Source organism: Hordeum vulgare, chromosome 7H, assembly GCF_904849725.1.
Source record: "Hordeum vulgare subsp. vulgare chromosome 7H, MorexV3_pseudomolecules_assembly, whole genome shotgun sequence".
Classification (NCBI taxonomy): Eukaryota; Viridiplantae; Streptophyta; class Magnoliopsida; order Poales; family Poaceae; genus Hordeum; species Hordeum vulgare.
The window spans coordinates 39,903,934-39,911,178 of record NC_058524.1 but is presented as its reverse complement, the minus strand read 5'-3'; the positions used below and the strand labels follow the sequence as shown (position 1 = coordinate 39,911,178).

The 7,245-nt window shown below is 38.6% G+C and overlaps 1 pseudogene; it reads right to left on the bottom strand.

Moving 5' to 3' along the window:
* Nucleotides 1–1,383: 1,383 nt before the first annotated feature.
* Nucleotides 1,384–2,445, bottom strand: LOC123408178 (annotated as a pseudogene).
* Between the last annotated feature and the right edge of the window lie 4,800 nt (nucleotides 2,446–7,245).

The window sequence follows — 7,245 nt, the reverse complement described above, 5'->3', positions numbered from 1 at the left end:
AATGTACATCTTCCATCTTCTTAATGTAGCCAATCTCGGCAGATTTCTCATGTCGATGTCGCTGATCTCTCTCATATCGTATTTGCCTCGATCCAACCATACGGATCGGGTTTGCTCTCACCGTCACTACAAGAAATATGCTAATACACGGCACTATATTTTCGTCACTACATCGTCACGGTTTTTAATTTACGACGATCTAACGACAAAAAACTAAGCGTCGAAAACAAAGCATCAAAAACTAACAGCAACGACATTTTGATCGAAATCGTCGTAACTTTTATGACGATTCCTGGATCGTCATAACCTTTACGACAATCCTAAATCATCGTAGGAAATCTAACCCAGTCCTACGTGGTAGTCCTACATGGCAAAATTATGACGAAATCAAAACGTCATGGTTGAAATCAGCCCAACCCATTTCAATTGATCACATGGGCTGGTTTTATTTTTTGGGCTTTTTCTTATTGGGCTTCTTTTTGGGCCTTAGCCTATTTAGAGCCACTTCTAGTATTCTTTCAAAAAATTTGTATCATTATAATTTGGGCCCTGGTCTTTTAGTGCCCAAATACATTTGGTTCAGTTTTCAGTTTTGGTCTTTTTTCATTTTTGAATTCAGCAACTTTTTGTTCCAGAACTTTGTTTCATTTCTATTTTTTGGGCCTTTTCAACCATATTATTTGTCCAATATTAACTCCAACACTATTTCATATTCAAATCAAGAAAACTCCAAGTCGAATTAAAATCATCCATCATATAACATCACATAATACATCTCCCAGTTTACATAACACAATAAGTCATCTCCTAAATACATTTCCTTACACAGGAATATAGCAAAAACAAACAGAATTACACAATCGAACAATGACACATCTGTTATTGTCACTACAATGGACTTCATTCCACTCTCCTATGAGACATGCTCGAGATGCGACAACTTGTCATCCTACAAGTAGACTCTCCTGCAATCATCTCTATCTGAGCCTGAAAGAGCAGCAAATCCAATTTTATTTAGCAGACAACCAACAAATCAATCAATAAGTGATACATGTTTGTATTTTCCGCATTGAGCACCTTTAACTTTGCCATTTGAGAAGGCACAAGTAGATTCGTTATTTCAGATAACAACTGTTCCCTCTTTGTAGTTTCCTCAACTTCCATCTCCGGTAAGAGCTTTCATGACAGCATCACAAGCAGTACTGCGATACTCATACACGTCAAACAGGAAAAATGATGTGATACTAGTAACAAATGAAGAACAACTGTATGCATAGAAAAAAAAGTAAGACAGGACAACTAAATTGCAATGCATCAGACCAACTTAGAGAAATCAAAAATAGCATTTTGGTAGTTCATTTGGTACTGATTCTACATAGCTAGCTACGTGCATTCCTTCCTGCTACTAGATGCTAGAAACTTCACAACATCTTCACAAAAAGTAGCATATTTTAGCTGCATATTCAGTTTGAAACCAGAAGCAAATCTAAAATAGTTATACAGAATACAGGTGGTCGACACCTATGATTAGTTAGTTAGTACACAACTAGCGTAACAAGCACCAAACCTGAAGAAAAAAAGATACAGATCCAAGTCTAGTACTCCACTGTTGCTTTACCACACCATGAAGCATCATCTAAAATAGGCAACAACGAGATCTAAATATTAAAATTTCAGATCTACAACATAAACATGTACTACAACAATACTACTAACAAGTATAAACTCGCTGACAGGGAGCATCAAATCTGAAATGGAAAATGGGAACCAGAGAAGGAGGTATACCTTGCTCTTGCTGACGGAGTTGTTGACGTTGATGGCAGGGAAGAGGAGGGTGTCGTACTCCTGCATCTGGTAGAGCCTCTTGACGCCGGTGGTGGTCTCCTGGGAGACACCGACGAGCCTCTCCTTCATCTTGCGGTACTTGCTGGCGTCGGTCTTGAACTCAGGGTTGTCGATGGACTCCGGATCAGGGACCTTGCCGGACTTCTCGAACTCCTCCTCGGCCTTACGCCCTCGTGGATGAGCAGCGTGGAGTCACCGCCGTCGTCGACGATGAGGTCGGGGCCGCCGTCGGCGCCCCAGTTGAGGTAGCGCTCGGTGCACCACCAGTACTCCTCGAGGGTCTTGCCCTTCCATGCAAAGACAGCGGCCGAGTCACGCGCGATGGAAGCGACGGCGTGGTCTTCGGTGGAGAAGATGTTGTAGCAGCACGAGCGCGACGCCGATCTCGATGAGCACGGCGGTCTAGATGGTCATGTGGAGCGAGTCGGAGATCCGGGCGCCCTTGAAGGGCTGCGAGGGGCCGAACTCGGTGCGACAGGCCATGAGGCCGGGCATCTCCACCTCGGCCAGCTCGAGTTCGAGGCGGCCAAAGTAGGCCTGGGAGAGGTCCTTGACCTTGTATTCCCGACCCGACGAGCACTTCTCCACGGAGAGCGCCATGGAGAAGGTTGGTGGATCGAATCTGGTGGAGGAGGAAGAAGAGTGATTGGAGGGAGGGAGGAGAGGAGGCGGCAATGGTAGAGGGTGGGGGTCGGTGGCGAGGAGGTGGCTGGCGGTGGGATTGGGGTCAATGATAGAAGATTGGATCGAGGGGAGACAAGGGAGGGGAAACTTTGGTTGGGTTGCGGCGGCAGAGGAGAGTGATACGGATCTGGATCGAGCAAGGAGAGGGGCTTGCTAGGGTTTGGGTTGGATTGCTGAAACCTGACACGTGAATGAGAAACGTTCGATCTTTTGGGTGTGGACGGTTCAAATCGGTTATAGTGGGGTGGTCCGTGGGAAGAGCCACGATTGGTTCAGAAAATTTATGATTAAAAATAGTTTGTAAGTACTAAAACTAGGGGAATTTTGTGAAGCAGCTATCAAAAATATTTTGCAAAATAGCACGACTAAATCATTTTTAGGTACATAATTATATATTTAATGAGAGAAACACCAGAAAATTGTAATATATTACACGAAAAATCAATTTCCCATTTTTTGAGTGCCCAAAATAAGTTTTTTTTGTGAAGGACCTACAATATATTTGATGCAAAATTGGACCAAATGAATTTCCTAAAATACTAGGCCATATTTAATGAACAATTGACCAAATGGTTGGATAACAAAAGTTTTGATCCACCTCTCGTGAAAAGACAAAATTGTGCTGATTCCGTAGGAATCGAGACAAATTTGAACTAGAGGTGCCTCATAGTTTGCTCATAATTTTTTCCAAAAATCATTTTTAGATATAGAAGTAGTCATTTAATCAGAGATCCAACAATTTTTTGGATAAATTTAATCCATAACTATGAACGGTCATGCGCGGCGTTTTGACCGCATTTTGAAACGGGCATAAGAAATTCAAAAAAAAATCAAATAAATGCAAAACCTTCGTGTTGTGTCATCATATGTGACCAAGCTACCATGAAAAATAATAAACTTGTAAGATGGCAATTATTTTAAAAAAGTGTTCTCAGAAGTGAGCTCTCGTGTGTGAAGATTCATGGCTTTTAAGCCAAATGATCATTATTATGGCCACATTCATGGCATAGTTTGTTCAAATGATATCATATTGTGCAGAAGGGTGCGTATTGGAATGGCAAACAATGTTGCCTAAGGAAGTTTTAATTTTCTTTGGACCGAAAATTCATTTTCCATTTTTCGAGTACCCAAAATGAGTTTTTTTGTGAAGGACCTACCATATATTTGTCGCAAAATTGGACCAACCCAATTTTCTAAAATACCAGGCCAAATTTAATGGACAATTCAGCAAATGGTTGGGTGTGAAAAGCTTTTATCCATCTCTCGTGAAAAAGACAAATGCTCGTCGACTCAGCTCGAAGCGGGTCAAATTTGAACCGCAACTGCATTATAGCTTGCTCTTTATTTTTCCCTAAAATCATTTCTAGGTACACAAGTATCTATTTCATCAGAGAAACACCAAAAAATTCAAAGATTCAGTCACTAGCTAGGAACGGTCATACCTGCCTTTTTGACCGCATTTGGAAATAGACATGAAAAATTGAAAAAAAATCAAAAAATGGGAAAACCTTCGCATTGTGACATTATATGTGACAAAGTTACAAGGTAAAATAATAACCTTGTAATATGACAATTATTTTTTTAAAGTGTTCTTAGAAATGAGCTATCATGTGTGAAGATTCAATGCTTTCAAGCGAAATGATCAATCTTATGGCCACATTCATGGCATAGTTTTATAAAATGATCTCGTATTGTGCAGTAGGGTGTGTATTGGAATGGCAAACAATGTTGCCTATGGAAGTTTTCCTTTTCTTTGGATGGAAAATTCATTTTCCATTTTTCGAGTATCGAAAATGAGTTTTTTTGTGAAGGACCTACCATATATTTGTTGCAAAATTGTACCAAATCATTTTTAAAACATAATATGACATATTTAATGTACAATTCACCTAATGGTTGGATGTTAAAAGCTTTTATCGACCTCTCGTGAAAAAGACAGATTTTTCGTTGAATCAGTTGGAAGCGGGTCAAATTTGAACTATAGTTGCCTTATAGTTTTCTCTTTATTTATTCCAAAAATCATTTTTAGTTACAAAAGTATCTATTTAATCAGAGAAACACCAAAATATTTCCAAGATTCAACCACTAGGTAGGAACGGTCATACCCGCAGTTTTGATCGTATTTTCAAAAGGCCATGAAAAATTCAAACAAAAATCAGAAAAATGGAAAACCATTGCATTGTGTCATTATATGTGACAAAGTTACTAGGAAAAATAATAAACTTGTAATACGACAATTATTTTTAAGAAGTGTTCTTAGAAATGGGCTAACATGTGTGAATATTCATGGCTTTCAGGCCAAATGATCAATCTTATGGCCACATTCAAGACATAGTTTGTTGAAATGACATAATATTATGCACAAGGGTGCATATTGGAATGGCAAACAATGTTGATTAAGGTATTTTTCATATTTTCTTGTATGTAAAAAATATTTTCCATTTTTAAAGTGCCCAAAATGAATTTTTTTGTGAAGGACCTACCATATTTTGTTTCAAAATTGGACCAAATCATTTTTATAAAATACTAGGCCATATTTAATGTACAATTAAAAAATGGTTGGGTGTTGAAAGCGTTTATCCACCTCTCGTGAAAAAGACAAATTTATGTCGATTCCGTTGTAAGCGGGTTAAATTTGAACTGCAACTGCATTATAGTTTGCTCTTTATTTTTCCCAAAAATCATTTATGGGTACATAAGTATTTACTTAATCAGAAATACATGGTCTGGTGGCTTGACATCGAGGTTTGGATGGTGGTTGAGGGCCCCAACTCCAGAGCGCGTGAACTTGCATGCTAGCCGCATGGTCACCACCTAACCATTGTGTTGCCATGCGTTCTGGGTAGAATAGGCATGTCTGGTGGGTTGGACAATCCCTCGATAGGTGTTAGGAAGAAGAATACAATAGGAGAATCTCACGAGGAGACTGAACTAAGCTCAAGCATGAATTAGCAGCCAAGTGTTTGATTAGCGGTGCGGGTACTGAACATAGACAATGGGCCTAAATTTTGGCTGAGGATGATCATCTACTAAGGAGACTCTCGTGGCAAATTTTGAACTCAAATGGAAGAACCTAGATGGCACTTGCTTTGCAAAGTAACATATTGTGTAGAAATATGGATGTTGAAGCTCGGATCAAATGAATGAATGGATTGAGCTAAAATTTGGTGTATGACGTTAATTTGGGAATATGAAGGCACTCTAAAAAATTATACCATTTGGACATGCAAAAGTGACACTTCCTTCACAATGTGCCAATTTGGACAGAAAATGGCAATTGAAACTGGGCTCACATAGATGATTGGATTGAGCTGAAATTTGGAGGAGGAGGATAATTTGGACACATTAAGGCACTGTAAAAATTTCATAAAATTTGGGTAAACAAAAATTGTACTTCCTTCACAATGCTCTCTACTGAACATAATATTGGGGAAAATATTGAGGGAAATTGGCTGAATTAAATGAGCTAAAATTTGGTGGAGTGAGGTTATATGGTAAGTTTTATTCCGTGGTAAATTTTCATCAACTATAAAGCACTATAAAATGGAGTTGCTTCACAAACTGAAAATATTACCAGAAATAAAGATTGGATGATGAGCTCACATGGATTGTTAGATGGGGCTAAAATTTTGTGGAGAGCTATGTTTTGGGCGCATAGAAGATGTAGAAAAAATTCAACTCATGGGATATTCCTATCTAGTACTTCCTTTACAAGGTTGTTAGCTGAACACAAACTTTGGAAATTTGCTAGCAAAGATTTACTAGTCAAATGGTTATGAAAGTTTTCATGAGAAAATGATTTTGATAGTAAAGAGTGCCCAAAAGATATGAGGGTAATAAAAGAAATAGAAATAGCACTTACTTCACAAAGTGCTATTCTGAACAGAATAGGAAAATGAATGTTGCTGAATTATTTTTGAACTATGGAAGGAAGGGTTTTCACATATTTGAGGAATATATGATCAAAAGTATTTATGAGAATTTTTCGAGATTTTTGGAATGACAGAATATTAGGTTGTTTCACAAACTAGGATGAGGTGGGATAGAATGGACCCACGAGTGACATGTCAACATAGTTAGAACATGTTACGACATTTTTATAATCGTCATAAAAGTTATGACGATCTCATCTTATGCGGTTACGACGTGTTTGACTCACATCGTCGTAATTTATATGTAGATTTGATCCCCTCAAATGGCTTACGACAATCTCGGATAAAATCATCATAGATTTATGACGAATTGATCAACGACATCTTAAAGAACGTCATGTATGAGCATATTTCTTGTAGTGCGTGCCGCCTGGCGCCCTCCTACGCCTCATCATTGTTGTCTTCCTTTGTACACATGTGTATTGCGTTCAAGCTCGGCGAGTAGGAGCAAGCTCCCTGGGCCCCTTCTGCTACAGAGCAGGTATCATCTCTCGTGTCTATCTGACATGCAGTAATTTTTTTGTCTGAGTAGAAAGAAATTATATCTTTCTTTGTAATTATTAATGCACTAAATTGGCTTCATAGCAAATTTCATTCTCCTCATTCTCCTCCTATATGATAGTGTTACTCTGTGCAACTTGTTAAGCATAGATGACCTGTTGAATATAAAAGTTTATCAATCCAACTCTTACCATTTGCAATTGTATATGAAGCACTCCATGTCACATCAAATTGAGTATCCTAGCGTTGAATAAAATAAGATCTGACATACTAACTACTTGTG